General features: G+C 40.0%; 1 protein-coding gene across 5 annotated transcripts in view; it reads left to right on the top strand.

The window, feature by feature from the left end:
• Positions 1–14,685, top strand: part of LOC144020883 (protein phosphatase 1 regulatory subunit 29-like) — a 107,690-nt gene that overhangs the window by 61,772 nt on the left and 31,233 nt on the right. For 3 of the 5 annotated variants that reach the window (XM_077524755.1, XM_077524754.1, XM_077524753.1), the window contains one exon: positions 1,927–1,981. The exons of the other annotated variants lie outside the window; for them this stretch is intronic. The gene's annotated coding sequence lies outside the window, so the exon portion shown is untranslated. The remainder of the gene's footprint in view (positions 1–1,926; positions 1,982–14,685) is intronic. 5 annotated transcript variants of the gene reach the window in all.

The raw sequence follows: 14,685 nt of genomic DNA, 5'->3' as shown, positions 1-14,685 counted from the left end.
TTATAATAATAATGTTAGGTGTACACATACCAGAAATGATTCCAAAAGGGCATTGTAAAGTACGGAGAACAATGCATAACTAGACGAAGTGCAATTTCTGGAGAAATTGCGTGGGAATGCTGAAAGCTGAATGCTAATAGCTGAATGCTAATAACTGAATGCATGTGGAATGCTTATGAAGTAGCCAATTGAAAAGCACCTTGAAATGACATCGCTCATATGATGTTTTTGGAATATTGCGCACAAGTAACACACATTTAAAAAAAAATAATAATAATCTAATACTGAAACTAAAACAAAACTAAAACTAAGCATTTATTAAATGACTAAAACTAACTAGACTAAGTGCAATTTCTGGAGAAATTGCGTGGGAATGCTGAAAGCTGAATGCTAAGATTTGAATGCATGTGGAATGCTTATGAAGTAAATTGAGAGCTATATTTTGAATTTTTGACCTCCTGGTTACTGGACAATGCTCTTTACCAACCGTGCCACCGAGCAGCATCAGACACCTGGTAATGATGATAAGTTGTATGTATGGAAGTGGGCGTGGAAAGTGATGCTTAGAAAAAGTTCAATGTCTGTCCCATTGAAAATGAATGGGGGAAATTGTAAATGTTAAATTGTGCAAATACTGCAAGTAATGTGGAATCAGACGAGATATACCCCAGGAGGCGTCAAATTTTTTAAGCTAGTTGAAATTTCAACAGTGTAAATCGGAAGTATTATGTGGGAGTTGTTGCGTGGCAAAAAACGTGTGGAGAATAAAAATCACAATAACGTATGTGGGAATGCTGAAGCATTCCCACAATAACTAATTACATTGGATTACTTTGTTTTAATTCAAACTGTTGACCATTTTAATGACTTCAAGATAGTGTTTAAAATTCTATACAAACACATTAGTAGATAGTAGAGTTACATAATGTCACATGGCCAGAGACAGCCAATCACAAAAACGACAAAAACTTGTAGTAATTCACAGGTATCTGCTTTACAACTAAATTGAATTACATATTTTCTCCCAGTAATACAACAGATTACAGTGAAATGATTTTTGTCATTAGGTTACATAATCTCATTACATATAATGTAATTCTCCACAACCTTGTCTCTAAGTTTATTTGCAATATTCCAAGCAAACAAATTGTATTGTTTGCGATCACTAGGCGACTCATGTGTCGTAAAAGTGTGACAGTGACCTCATCCACCGCCACCACCACCCAACAACGGGGATAGTCTTGGCACAGAAAAAAAACTGTATGTGACACATTGCCCAAATTTGTTTTGAACCTCCCGTTCCCAAGTTAAACAATTGGTCATTTTGTGATGACAAGATAAGCGGGACAACACGGCATTAAGTCTCGCGACGCCGTCACGAAGCGGCGTGCTGCTCATCATCACCCAAGGTTATTTTTCCAAGCGTCCCGTTCTCCAAATACCTGTAAACAATTCTTTATTTTTTTGATCACCCAAGCAGCGATGTTTATATGTGTGACAGTAGATGTTAGACTTGGCGAAGCTTCCCGTGGTTTATTGCCCAAGGTTGCTCGCGGCGGCCGCTCCCGAGTAAACAATTGCGAGTTTGTGATTAAGACTCGGGAAATGTGGACACGAGGTTAGTCTAAGAGACTCTCGGAAAAACTAAAAGGTAGTCTGAGGACAAAGCACATATTTGGACGTTTAAAAGCAAACACTTAATTAAGGGAATGTATACAATGCGCGGTACGGGCGGGGGGGCCGTCCGTCATTAGCTGAACTGACGACGCCGGGCGGCGGGCCAGGGGCGCCGTCGTAAAGATGCCGGCGCTAACAAGCCGGGATAAACAAGCCAATAATGCGGAGTCTTGACATCACTGCTGCAAAATCACCGCAAGCTGGCCAAATTTGGCATTTTCCTGATTTTTCTCAGTTGATTTTTCTCAGGTGTTCGCTTACTTTCTGGCTGGCGTGGACGTGAGATTCGAGTCTCATCCGTGAGGTAAGACGCTAAAAGCTGTAATCGCTGCTTGCTGTTCAGTTTATATCCTGTAGGTGTCAGTAGCGCAATGCTCGTGAAAAAACTAACCAGCTATTCTGTGAAATGGTTCATTTCAACTCTTCCCTGAAAAAATTGCCAATTTATGTTGAGCGATTAGGATTTTATAGCAGGTAAACATCCGAGTGACTTGTACTCTGCTAGGCTAAGCTACATGTGGCACACTTTAGCCCACATTAGGAGCGGACGCCCCCTACCGCCCCACACGAAACGACATGAAACCGGACATGTTGAGGACTTTACAGAATTGGCGCAGTATTTAGGATCCAAGACGGGTTTTTTTTTTCTCGCTGCTTACCTCAGCAAATTCCCATTGAAATGAACGAAGGCGGCTTCCGGTTACGCACGGGATACGTCATCACGATCAGGTGACTAGGAACATGGCGTTCCATAAGATACGTTCAAATTCTGATACTTAATCGGTTTCACGGAATAACATGCCAGAGATATTTGCACTTTTATTCTTTGTACACAATACCTAATCCAATACTGGAAACTGATTAATACGTGTTGTATCGCTTTAAACTGTGCAAAGTCAATGGTCAAGAAGGACGTCTGGTTGTCTGGATGCTTATATAGACAGTGAATCGATCTGATTGGCTGTGACTAGACATATGGGTAACAGGATTGACATGGAATTATCTGATTGGCTGTTGACCAGATAAAGAGATTAAACATTCTTGACATCACATAGCTCCTGACATCACATAGCCTAAGATCAGTTGAAACTAGATGCTGGTTACATCAGTTCAAAACAGACACTTGACCTCACGGTCATGACCCAAACATAACCCTTGCATGACCCAAACTTAATCCTGGCATGACCCAGTCATGACAGTAACCTCAAAGGATGCCTCCTGGCGGACCCCTAGGTTTAAACATAACCCTTACATGACCCTAGTCACGACAGTAAGCATAACATAACCTGTACATGACCCTGGTCACGACAGTAAGCATAACATAACCCGTACATGACCCGAGTCATGACAGTAACCATAACTCATAACGGACAGTACGCATAACCATAACCCTTACATGACCCTAGTCATGACAGTAAGCATAACCCTTGCATGACCCTAGTCATGACAGTAAGCATAACCCATAATGGACAGTAAGCATAACCATAACCCTAACATGACCCTAGTTATGACAGTCATTATAACCCTTGCATGACCCTAGTCATGACAGTACCCCGTGAAGGCGGCTGCACAACTTGCACCGCCAGACGAGGAGCAGGTGGCGCCCGCAGGGCGTGCGTCGTCAGAACAGGAGCGAGAGACAAGCATAACCCTTGCATGACCCAAATTTAACCCTGGCATGACCCAGTCATGACACTAAGATTCATTGTTTTTACACATGTACCATTTTTTCCGGGATTTCACGTTTCCCCGTAGTTTATTGTTTTCCTACTTTTCACATTTCTGTGGTTCCCTTGATGTTCGACAACTTGTCGCACATTTTGCTGCTTGTTTATCATTTTGTTGTCCATGATTTTCACATTTCCTTGTTTCACTTTACCTTGTTGTTCCGTGTTGTTCCCGTTTCCCCCCTTTTTTTTTTTTGGCGTTGTACTGCCTTCTGTTTTGCTGTTCCACCTTTTGACACTTGAAGTGCAATTTAATGTGTTGTTGTTGTAATTACGGCGTTCAAGTCCTTCAACAATGAACTTGAATTATTATTATTATTCCTGTGAGGGAAACAAAGGCCGTGACAAATCTCTCTTGTTTTGTGCAAATAATTCGTCGGCAGCACAAGGTCGACTGAGGTAAATTCATCGTAATTTTAGCTTCTTCTTTTTTTTTTTTTCCATGAGTATACGCCATTTGAGCGGGCCTGCGGAGGAGCGCTCAAGTCATTTCCTTCCCGCCTAAATACACGGGCAAAGCAAGCCTTCGTTACCGCAATTAAGCGGCAGCGAGGTAAGGCGGGTAAACACTGACTGCTGCTATTCAAGCGCAAAGCTATCAAACTCCCACAGAGGCTCTCGAAACACTCGGGTGTGTGTTGCGCGCGTGTCCGCGCGCGCGTTTGCTAATATCCGGCGAACGTTGCATTCGGGCACTCGGCCGTATAATTAGGCAAAGCCAAAAGGGATGACATTACCAATCATCGTCATCCGCTTAGCTGATGGGGTGGCGGAGGAGGGGGGCTCCTTAAAAAGGCCGTTTGACAAACATGTCAGGTATCATCTTTGTGTAAATGAGCCCTCGCGGCAGCCAAATGCAGTTAAAAAAAAAAAAAAAAAAAGTTGATCATTTTACAGGGCCGGGATACTGCTGTTGTTTAGCTTGCTGATGTTTTACAGTGTGTGTGTGCCAAGTGGAAGGCTAGCCTATTTCAGTTTATGGAGAATGAGCTTAACTGCTGTTTTGCGTAACAAATTGAGAGCTGAAAGAGAATTGCGACCTTTAGACAAATACTTTGGTAGCAATTAGGGGTGTTAAAAAAATCGATTCGGCGATATATCGCGATACTACATCGCACGATTCTCGAATCGATTCAATAAAAAAAAATCTATTTTTTTTTTTTTTTTTTTTTAAGAGCTCAGAATTGTTCATTCGGTAGTCTTACCAATTCAACGTCTTATCATCATTACCTTTTTTTTTTTTTTTTTTTTTTGTGTGTGTGAATCGATTTTTAAACTTCCATTTTTAATGGAAAAATATTCAACAAAACGTCTGACTTCGGGTTAGGATTCACACCTTGAGCATGGAAGAATGTTATATGAACGGAACATTAAGCCTTAATATTTTATTTTAACGCTGTTCAAACATGAAACAGATTACAACCTCTATAAGACTGAAATTTCAGATAAATAAATAATACATTTTCATATAAATCTTACACTCTACAAGCTTACTGATTAGTATTTTCTAAATTTGAATGAAAAAAAATCGCAACAATCGAGTTATAAATTCGTATCGGGATTAATCGGTATCGAATCGAATCGTGACCTGTGAATCGTGATACGAATCGAATCGTCAGGTACTAGGCAATTCACACCCCTATTAGCAATTCCACGCACATTTGCTGTTTCCTCATTTTACGTCGCGCTATGTATGATGGGCTGATTGAGGGTTTATGCCGAGTAGTTTTACATTTCGCATAATCATGTAACAAGTCAATCTTTTGGAGTTTTACATCACTGGTACTTTGTTTTTACGTTATGAGTTTTTTGTAGTAGTGATTTTCAAGTTTTTTGGTGTTTTTACGCGATGATGTTTTACGTTATGTTGTTTCAGGCTACGGTTATTTTATGCTATGTTGTTTTAAGCTAGGTTATTTTACGGAAGCGTAGAGCTGCCAATGTGGAGTAGACATTTTTGGGCTGGCGAGTATGTTCGAACATACTCGCGAATATGTTCGAACATACTCGCAAATATGTTCGAAAATACTCGCAAATATGTTCAAACATACTCGCAATTATGTTCGAACATACTCGCAAATATGTTCGAACGTACTTGAAAATATGTTTGAACGTGTTGAAATATGTTCGAACATACTCTCAAATATGTTCGAACATACTCACAAATGTGTTTGAACATACTCGCAAATATGTTCAAACATACTCGCAAATATGTTCGAACATACTCGCAAATATGTTCGAACATACTCGCAAATATGTTCGAACATACTCGCAAATACGTTTGAACATACTCGCAAATATGTTCCAACATACTCGCAAATATGTTCGAACATACTCACAAATATGTTCCAACATACTCGCAAATATGTTCCAACATACTCGCAAATATGTTCGAACATACTCGCAAATATGTTCGAACATACTCGCAAATATGTTCGAACATACTCACAAATATGTTCGAACATACTCGCAAATATGTTCGAACGTACTTGTAGGCTACATGCTACAACGTTAGCATGCCTTCCCATAATGCCATGGGGTATTATTTGCGCTTGCGCGAGTGAAAACAAAACCCTATTTTTTAGGCATTTGGGCCAGATTACCAATTCACTAGAAAATTAAGTAGACAAAAACCAGTGTTCATTCGTAACTTTTACGATTTATTATGTCTGCTGTGCATGATTTAGCTTAGTCATTTTTCGTAAAGTCCAGCAAAATCCAGCTGTTTTTATCCATCTGACGCGGCCATTTTGCCACTTGCTGTCGACTGAAGATGACATCACACTTGCTCGGGCAACAACCAATCACTGCTCGCCTGTTTTCCGAATCTGAGCTGTGATTGGTTGTTACCTGAGACCCGAGCAACTGAGATGTCATTTTTCACTCGACAGCAAGTGGCAAAATGGCCGCCCCCTGACTCAAAACTCTCAATTTTGCTACGTAACTCATGCGTAACTCTACTAACGCAAGTTTAACCATATTTAGACCAGTCAATCTGCATAGAACATATTGACAAAAAAAAAATTGGGGGGAGGGTTTCGCTGGTTTGTTGCATCAATTTTTACTGTCAAAAGTGTTTTTCTCCCCTAAACATTGGTCAAATTCAAGACGTTTGCGATGCGCTTTGTTAGCTTTAGCGGTTGGCCCGCGCCGCAAATTGGCAGCAAAACGGCGAAGCCGTTTTTTTTTTGTGTTTTTTTTTGTTGAATGCGTCGAGTGACGGCTGAGCTAACAGCAGAGATAGATGGCGGTAAAGCGGGAGATTAGGGAAGGCGAGATGGAGACGACAAGAGTGGCAGGAAAGGCGAGAGATCGCAGGGGCCGTGAAAGATACGATACACCGATGGACGACTTGAAAGAGACGGAGAATAAACATGAGGGATTTACACAGAGGCGGAGTGGGATATGTTAGAAGAAAAAAGAAAAAAAAAAGAGTTGGAGAGTGATGCAAAGTTGTGACATTTTTCTTCATGGGAAAAAAAATATCTAAATTGGACACATGTCCAGCACCCCCATTGTGAGAGAGATGAAATGAGGAATAATCTGATCGCCCCCCAACACCCCCAAGCAGTAGTGCTGGTTTTATTATATGTATTGTGTTATAAGGTTCTGTTATTTTTATTTATTTATTTTTTATTTATTTTTTTTGGGGGGGGGGATTGTAACGATATCCAAATATCACGATAAGATATTATCACGATATGAAGGTCACGATACGCTATTTAATTAATATTAAAATTAATATCGAATTAATTTGATATATTGCCCAGCCCTAATCTTGTTCTTCATCGACGCGGCAGTACTGCATTTGAAAAGCGGAATGATAAAACGTTAGCGTGCTGCCATTTGAGATGCGCAAGCTTTCTTGGGGGGGTCTCACGGGAGGGTTACTGCGCCGTCCAGGGAACGGCGCGGCGCCGATGCGCTCTAATGGGCTCCCGCAAGGAGCGGCTGCCAACGCGGCCATTTTTTAATGACTCGCCCACATCAAAGATGGACGCCGCCCAAAAAAAAAAAAAAAAAAAAAAAAAAGAAAAAAGGACAACTCGCATTTATTCTTCCTCCCGAGAAACGTTTTTTTTTTTTTTTTTTTTTTTTTTATTAATAAAACTTCATTTCATCGCTCATTTGCCCGCTTTAATTCGTACTCTTTCTTGTGGAGGATATTCATGAGAGGAAACAGACCGCGGATGACACAAAATGTCAGCTCAGCGTGTGAGTTTGGTGCAGATTGAAAAGTGGATTTCATTTCTTTTTTATTTTTTATTTTATTTTTTTTATTTTTACTCACTTCCAGTATGCGCATACATTTTGCAAATGCGTCCATCTGCCTTGAGCGTCCTGACAAAAAAAAAAACTGTGGCTATGTGACGTTCGCTTATAAAAATCACAAGTTGTTACGTCAATGTTGTCATGCAAAATTACGTGGAGTTGTATAAACATAAAAATCATTTTTAAGAATGCAATGGGGGAGAAAAAAAAGCTGATTTTTGTGTTGCGGCACGATGAGTAAAAAAAAGTTGTACTTTTGAAAGTAAAGTCATAAAATGTAAAAAATAAAATAAAATAAATAAAAATACTGTATGAATATTACATTGACTGATATACTCAAAAGGTTCAAAGGTTATGCTACATATTAGTTAAAAAAAGGTGTAATCAAGCAAAATAAATTAATTTTTTCTCTAACATAAAACTACATTTATTTTTTATTTTTTAGCATTTAGATGAGAAAAAGATGAACTCTTACGACAGTCATACTTTTGTGTTACATGCGCGTTTTTTGCAGTAGCAATTGTGCGTGGCGGTGATATTCTTGGATTCCTACGTGGTGATGAATTTATCACCATCACGGTCTTTTTCGCGGCCTTTTGGCTCACCGACGGCCTCTCGCCGCCTCCTAAGCCAATTAGCGCGTCGTTAAGGACGGTATTTAGCTCGGAAGATGTATGAGATTCCGACGCGGCGGCACGTCGATGAGTCAGGTGCCGGAGACGGAAAGGTCACGCGGCTGATGGATTGAAGCCGGTTCGCCGGGACGCGTCTTTTGTTCAACGTGGCACTCGTCTAATCTTCCGCTCGCCCGCTCGCTCGCTCTTCTTAGCCGTCGCTAGCGCGCTCGTTCCTCATCAAATTCTTCCCAGAGGAAATCACGGAAATGGAATAATCTGTCGCCGTCGTAAAAACTTTATTAACTGTGCACGTCATTTTTTTTTTTTTTTGAAGTGACGTTTTGACAAGGGTGGCAAAAAAAAAAAAAGTATCAATGAAAACAGTTTGATGTCAGAGTTGTCATTTGGGCGAAAATTTTAATTTGGCCACGTTGCGGTGATACAATATTTGACAGTAGGAAATCATAATGTATTTTTTAATCTAATATCTGGCTGTTTTCAATCTAAAATTTTGGTATTTTTACAAATAATATTTTAGGATCTGTATCCAATAATGGCGACTGGTCCAGGGTGTCCCCCGCCTACTGCCCAAAGCCAGCTGAGATAGGCTCCAGCAGCCCCTGCGACCCTTGTGAGGAATAAGCGGTCAAGAAAATGGATGGATGGATGGATGCATTCAATAATTTTGTATTTCTGTCTAGTTTTGCATTTCTATGATATTTTTTCATCTAATCAATTTATTTTTCATCCATATATTTTTTTTTATTTTTCTTCAGTTTTTGTATTTTATGTTTAGTATTTTTGTATTTTTCCCCATCTAATAATTATTTTTTTCCAGCTTTTTTATTAAAAAATAAATAAATCAAATATTCATTATAATAATATTGAATAATGTTTTTATGTTCTGGAGAACATAAGAAAACGCAAACAGAAATAAGATTTTAACTCTTTATTCGCATAACATCGAGAGACGTAGAACAAACTTGACTAGACGAGAAACAACGAGAATGTATCGAGAATCATTAGACGCTAAGCTAACTTGGGAAGTGGAGTTGCACAGAGGAACAGAGGGAATAATCCGACACAAACACACACTTCTCGGTCAGGCATACATAGATCACAAATCAATCTGATAGGGTTTGGATAGACATGTGGGTGACATGACTGACATGGAATCATCTGATTGGCTGTTGACCAGATAAAGAGATCAAAGATTCTTGACATCACACAGCGTCTCACCAGCTGAAACGAGATGCTGGCCACATCGGTTCAAAACAGACACCCGACCTCACGGTCATGACCCAAACACAACCCCTGCATGACCCCAGTCATGACAGTACCCACTCTCAAAGGACGCCTCCTGGTGGAGCCTTCGGTTTAAACATAACCCTTAAATCTGATGACGCGTCATAAAACGGCTAACTCAGCTCCACAAGGTCGGAGCTTAACCGTTTTTACACTTCATAAAAAAAAAAAAAAACGCATCGTGGCGCTTCATCTTTTCGTGCATTTTTCCATCGTCGTTGCAGTGCGAGAGTCCCTTTTTACGGTTTGAAAGTCGGCGTGTATATTTTCCTGGCATGACGATCAGCATTATGGCTTGAGAGGATGATAAAAAAAAAAGGAGCTGAGCGAGAGTTGCTCAAAGGTGGCGGGGAAAAAACAACTACGTGCTTCAGGATAATTGCCATCTCGAGCTGTCTCTCAATGGACTGAGACAAACTGTTATTCCGTCTATTGATTTGCCGGGTGGAAGAGAATCCTTCTGTCCAGCATTGCGGTGCAAGAAGAAGAAGAAGGAGGCCGTTTCGCCAAAGTGGGACGTTTTGGAACGTCATTTGTAAAACACAGTTTACTTGCAAATAAAACAAAACTCCTCAACAGTGTAAAACGAAAGATAACATAACAAATATGTAACGGGTGATCTAAAGTATGACGTCAAATAAACTCTTCACCCTATCTGGCGTTTTGCAGGTTAAAGATTTAAGACCCCGCATCTTAAATCTTCGCAAGTCTTAAATCTTCTTACATTCAAGTGAATCAATTATGTAAAATTGCGGCTCATTTCCTGGACATTAAAAAAATCCTTTCAGGGCTTTAACTCATTTGGTCCCAAATACGTATAAATACGTTCTATTTTAAATATTACTATGCTGCCAAAGACGTATTTACAAGTTTTTTTTAATGTTTTTTTATTTTATTTTATTGTTTTATGCTAGAACATACAGAAAGCTTTGATGCAGCCTCTGAACTGAAAAGAATGGTAATGGCAATGATAGTTATAACAAAAATGGCCATAAGGTGGCAGCAGAGTATAAGAGATCAATCAGGGCCATGTTGCAGCGAAGCTGTTTACCCCACAGTTTTAAAGAGATTTGTGAATGATGATGATGAAATTTAGCTATACATTCTAATGCTAATTGCTGCAAAAACAGAAACTTAGAAATATTATTTTTTTCTTGACGAAAGAAGAGACTATAATCTTTCTTTTGGTAGGTACCATGTTTTGATAGCAATCGAACACAATATTCCGTGGGCCTTGAAAAATCAGTCAAAACCCAGTAAAACAGTCGGGAGCGAAGGGTGTTGCTTCAGTCAAAATGGCTGGGAGTGAATCAGTTAATTGTCTTGAGTTTGTCACACTTGTGACAGGTCGCTCGGCATTGGTGCCGCTCAACGTGCACATTGACAGGATGACAGGACACGACACGCTTCACCAACGAACCAGAACTAAGTACAGGTGCTCCTTTGTGGCCGCTGATTATTGCCTTCACGGGGAACAATTATTGGTTCAAGCGAAAAAAAAAAAAAATTGGCACACGCGTAATTACCGACAGCTGAAATGCACCCAGAGGTGTGCTGTTGGAGTCTGTAACCAAATCAATGCATTTCATTTGGTAAATCGATACCTGCTGATGAGGTTTGGACCGATGTGTCTCTCGAGGCTTAAAAAGTCGTGTCCTTACGGAGACTGAAATGTTGACGACCCTTTAAATGCAAATCCTTTTCCTATTTGTATTTTCCTTGTTAGTTTTTGTCACAATATATTTTTTTGTATCCTTACTGCATGCTTTGAATGGTGAAAAAACATTTTTTTTAAATTTTCTATATTGTCAGTTGTTTTGTATTTTTTTTGGCAATAGTTGATGATTATTTAGTATTTTTTTCATTATATTCTAATATATTTTAGTTTTTAGACATTAAAAATTGTATTGCTTATGTTTTTCATTCCACAACCCATTGACCAGGCAGCACTGCACTTAGACGTCGCACTGAGAAAAAATATAAAAATAAAAAACGTAATTGACGTCATGTAACGTTTATGGCGGCATACGTCGTAATTTTACTCATCGTTATTAAACGTTTTTGGCGGTCAAAGAGTTAAGCCAAACCGAGACGAGTGTGTTTGTCGGATTATTACCTCGGTTCCTCCGTGCATCTCCACAGCCCAAGGGGGGCTTGGCGTCTTGTGATTCTCGATGCATTTTCATTGTTTCTCGTCTAGTCAAGTTTGTTTTATGCCTCTCGATGTTATGCGAATAAAGAGTTAAAAGTTAAAACCTTATTTATGTACCTCAGAACATAACAATCCTCGTGCGAATTGCTTTGAAGCAGCCCCCAATCAACGGTGAGCTTTGACAGACGAGCCTTTCCGAGCGCTATCAAGCGCTGAGCCGTTGACGGCAAAGTGCAAGGTGAGGAGGCTATTTTTAGCCCGCCGTCGTTGTTTATCTAGCTGCCAGTGGAGGCGTGACACCGCCCCGCCGCCCTCCCCCGGGTTCGGCCGGGCCGCGCCTGTCGAGCTGTCTGCCGGCTTCCCCTCCGACACTCGCTTTTTATCTGGAAGGACGGCGGGCGAACACCCGCCTCGCACCTTCTTCCACGTGACGTCGGATAAGGAGTTGTTAGCGAGCTAATGGTTAGCGACCCGTCCTTGTGTGTCAGGGTCGTGTGGGTGCATTTGTGTGTGCTAGCAGACGTTGGCCGCCGTGACCAGAGTGACTTCCTGTCATTTTTTTTTTTTTTCCTCAGCAAGGTTAATGAAGCTCGGCCTCCAAGAAGTAATGACAACAGTCATCATGTGACACTAGAAGTGGACGTCGTCGTAGTACAGTAAACTTTCCTCCATTCCAGGAGTTAACGATCCAGAGACCACTTCAGGCAAGGCGAGGCAGCTTCATTTACATATATTTCGTTTATATAGCGCATTTCATACGCAAAGTAACTCACTGTGATTCGCGTTGTTAAACCTAAAACCATGAAAATCATTTGCAAACAAAACTAAGGACAATTAAAAGTAAAGGAAATGAAAAGTAGCTTGCGTGAATGACTAAAAGGACGTAGAAACATTAAAAAAGTATATTTCTATCTGTTTCCATTTTGAAGCAATTAACATTAGAATATAGCTCATTTTCATCAATGTTCACAAATCTATTTAAACTTTTGAGTAATTGAGCTTTTTTTCAACATGGCTCTGGTTGATCTCCTTTGCTCTGCTGCCACCTGCTGGCCGTTTGTGTAATAACTACCATTTCTGCAACCGTTTTTTGCAGTTGAGAGGCTGCATCAAAGCCTTCTGTATCATCTAGCATTAAAAAAGCAAAAACAAAAAAAACGTATAAATACGTCTTTGGGACACTTAAAACATAAAAAAACGTATTTATATGTTATTGGGAGCAAATGAGTTAATCAACATGACAAACATAATTTCGAGTACTCCATGTCTTGCTATTTTTTTAATTTTATTTTTTTACTATTACTTCCAGTACTACATGTTCAAGGAAAGACGTAAAGTCGGATATATAAATAGGTAGATATGACACACACTTTTGAACAGAACTGCCAGACTTGGTCAACAACTGTACAAAGGAGCGTTCGGAGTGGCCTGGACACTCGTCTTTGTCCCTTTAATCTAAAATCCGTTTCATCTGGGTCTCTTGAATTAAGGTTCCACTGTACTATGTACTGTATGTCAATACAAACACGATTTTAAAAATATACATGTAACAATACACAGACTCTAATTAAATCTAATTACCAGAAGTGTTTGTACTCCCATTATAATTACTCCTAATTATTATTAGGGTTCTAACAATACAAAATGAATGAACCAAAAATGATGCGTCACTGCAAACAGACCGAATGCGGCGACAAAAGCTGACATTTTAAACCCCGCCCCCCCCTCGCTGTAGTTTGAATGCTTGATTGTCGTCCTGCGCGTCATAAATCATAAGCGACGTCCAAATGTCAAGAGACTAAAAAAGCAATTGAGTCACGAGCGGCCATCCGACGCCGACGTACGATTGAAACGTCTTAAACGCGGCAGGCCGGATCCGGAATTATGACGCAAATGACCGACGTTGTGGCAAAAAAGGAGAAAAAAAAAAAAGCAACGATTGATCACGTGACCTCGGGCGCATTCAAAGAAAAATATGATTTATGACTGCAGGCCGCCTGCTGTGAAATATGACGCAAGTTTCCTGGAGAGAGGTGGCGGGGAGGCTGGCGTAATGAGGAGTGAATGGCCATAATGAGCTGGGAAAAACCAGGCAAGGATGGGAAATGGAAAATAATAAACCGCATGGACGGCAAACGCAGAAAAACTAAATAAAAAGTAATATTTTGTTCTTTTAACACAGGTTACATTATAGCATGAATTTAATTTTTCATGACATTCAGCAAGACGTCCTTCAATACCGTTTCAATAATAACAGCACGTCCACTGTGGCTCAATGGCTAGTGCAGTGGAGCATGGACCAGTAAACAGGTGGGGGTTCGAATCCCACGTTAGACTGGCTGTTGTTAAAGTTTTCATTCATTGATAATTTGTTACGTTTAAAGTAAGTTATTATATATTTGCTAAAACGCTTCATGGTGATATGAACTTTAAGTGAGCTATTTTGCACCCATTTCTTCCGATGAACGGTAAGCAGAGAGTGCGGCTGTGTTCACAATGAGTCACAAAGTCTGGAGCAGAAGCCAAAACGAGAATTTTCCTTGCTCATGGATAATCACGTGCTTATTTGCAACACACTTACATCCAAGCAGATAGATATGTTATTTTAAGATAATGCACTATTGCACTTTCCCCACCCCCTCGTAGTGCAACGCTATATTTTGTAACCGTATAGTGAACAATCCCAATAATAAAAAGAGAGGACGCAAAAGCATATTTGACAGCTTGTACCTGGCAACTCTGCTCTCCTCACTGCGAGTAAAAACGAATAAGTCTTGTCTACACGTCCTTGTGTTGTCATTCTTATATATTTTGGTATGTAAACCTAACATAATTCAACTACAATTAATCATTTGTCATTTTCACGTAATTTATCTTTCAATGTACATCACAAGCATGACACATGCACTCAAAAATTTGCATTTTTGGCAAGTCT

This window comes from Festucalex cinctus, chromosome 6, assembly GCF_051991245.1.
Source record: "Festucalex cinctus isolate MCC-2025b chromosome 6, RoL_Fcin_1.0, whole genome shotgun sequence".
In the NCBI taxonomy this organism is placed as follows: domain Eukaryota; kingdom Metazoa; phylum Chordata; class Actinopteri; order Syngnathiformes; family Syngnathidae; genus Festucalex; species Festucalex cinctus.
Note: the sequence above shows the minus strand (reverse complement) of the source record. Positions and strands in the feature narration are given on the sequence as shown.